At 34.9% G+C, this 2,347-nt stretch overlaps 1 long non-coding RNA gene across 1 annotated transcript; it reads left to right on the forward strand.

Moving 5' to 3' along the window:
- The first annotated feature begins 204 nt into the window (after nucleotides 1-204).
- LOC120372368 lies at nucleotides 205-1,533 on the forward strand. Its single transcript, XR_005584925.1, has 3 exons — nucleotides 205-282; nucleotides 403-534; nucleotides 1,427-1,533. It is a non-coding gene; the product is annotated as an uncharacterized LOC120372368 (long non-coding RNA).
- Nucleotides 1,534-2,347: the final 814 nt, after the last annotated feature.

Below are 2,347 nucleotides of genomic sequence, written 5' to 3' on the forward strand. Positions count from 1 at the left end.
CCACAAGTGCAGGAGACTTGACTAGATGACCTCTCGAGGTGCCTTCCAGTGCTATGATTCTATGATTAAGCTTTAATTTTCTTTCTGAAAACAAATTAAGATTCATTTAGTTTAAAAAAAATTATAGTGCATCAAGCAATTGCAATTGTTTTATCCTTAAATGTATAAATAATAAAACATAATCATTTTTTAATTAATTTAGATTTTACAGTCTGTGTGTCTGTTCTTTCCACTGGATCTTTGAAAGCATGACTCAGAATGATCATCCTACATACAATTCAGGTAAACATATGGGTCAGGGTATTGCACATAGATATTTATAAGCACAATTTTAAACTTTGAGGACACCTTTGTATCTTTGTGGAGCCTTATGTCCTACCATATTTTGTCTCCACACCACAGCCACCATGCTTCCAGCCAAGGAGTATTGGATACCTCTACTTTGAGAACCCATTAATTAACAGCAGCCCTTAATTGGCCAGAGATGATGTTGTTGAGCAATGTGAAGCTTTACTTCTCTCATACTGAGTGAAGGTACAGTCTCAGAAGTACTCTCGGTCCTTGCCAAATTATGTGTGGTCATGAGATGACTGAGTTTTTTTTTTTTAAATGTTTACAAGGACTGGATGTAATCTTTTGACTGTGGAACACAAGCAATGCTACATTCAGCAGAATGACAAAGGTTGTTTGGCACCTGGCATCAAATACTGTTCTTGCAACAATCTGGCATGAGAACCAAAGTGATAATGAATAAAATGCCAACGTCTGTGCACTAAAATCATTGATGCAGAATGTTAAGCAATCATAGAGCCAAACAAAAAGCAAAACCTTCTAAAAATGCTTCCATGAGCACCCAAAAATTAGGCAAAGTTGAGTTGACTGCTTTTCAGATATTAAAAGAAAAACTGTGATGAACTGTAAAGATATGATAAAACGCATAGTGGTAAGTGTTAATGAATCATATGGGATTGGATGACATTACTCGGATTAATGGATATTGTCCCTTTGCCAGATTCCTGGTACTAAGCATAATGACAGATGAGTTTTATCAATCATATTAACAGCAGAAGAATTAGGAGATCAAGATACAAAGAGACTGCTGAGTCTTGCCACTAACCATCACCCATTCCCATATAATCACTTAGAGACCATGGGGGAAGAAACAAAAGTCATCTGAGGTTTTAGGATCTTCCTGGATGATCAGCCAGACCAGGGGGAATCAGTATTTTCTGTATGAAGTACTAATGGACTCAGATCACAGGTAGGAACCATAAAGTTTGGATTCAGTTCCAAAGCTTCCTGTGGTTCTGACATTTTAGTTTTAGTTATCAGTAGCTACTTCCTCTAGCCTTTGAGAAAGTCACTTCTGTTTAAGTCTCCCCTCATCTGTAAAATGGGAATAATAATATGTGTCTATCTTTCCTAGGTTTGTGAAGATTAATGTTTGTAACACATTTTGAAGATTAATGACCTGATCCAATGTCCAGAGAAACCAATGGAAAGTCTCTCATGGACTTCAGTCTTAAAAGCCTACAGTAATTACTAACTATTCTGCAGTTCAATTGTGTGACTCATTATTGTTATTAATAATTCAATGAAAGAAAAAAAACAATGTTATCTCTCATGTATCTGAACATGAATTACTTTGGATCGTATTTTATTTTTTTGATATTTTATAGTATGTGCCATTATTTAAATATGCAGTAGTGTATTATGACTAAAGTCAAATGTACATTATATTCAGTTGTCCAAATGAAATTATGCCCCAAATTCTATCTTACATTATTGTAAATCCAAATATCATATTACTGCACATCCAAATATTACCACAATCTTTTTGTTTCACACATCTTATCAAGAACAAATCGTTTCAGTCAAGAACAGGTATTTATAGGGGCTTATATTCCACGAGATAAAATGTGTCTGATGTGCAGCGATACTTATGCTGATTTGGAATTGTTGGATAATTTCATGAGTGACTGCATTTGAAATATAACATAAGAATCCCAATCCCATTCTAGAAATATATCCAGAGAATCCAAATATCACCAAAAGCGTCTAGCTAAATATTTCCTATTTCAATAGTAAGTTTATCAAATATTTCCAAGAAAAAAAATCAAAGGCTGTTAACATACATTGGCCATATTACTACTCTGATTGATATGGGCATGACAAACAAGCAGACATGGAGAAAAATTAATATGGCTCAATAATGGCAGTAATGCTATTCCTCTAAATAGCTAATAGACCTCCCAGCAACACCTGCTTCATTGCAGTAAATTCCTTACAATAAGACACCAGACTAAGGGGACGGTTGGCTACCCTTAACCAAAATCCCTTAAACTGA

The sequence above is a fragment of the Mauremys reevesii genome, linkage group 9 (assembly GCF_016161935.1).
Source record: "Mauremys reevesii isolate NIE-2019 linkage group 9, ASM1616193v1, whole genome shotgun sequence".
Classification (NCBI taxonomy): domain Eukaryota; kingdom Metazoa; phylum Chordata; order Testudines; family Geoemydidae; genus Mauremys; species Mauremys reevesii.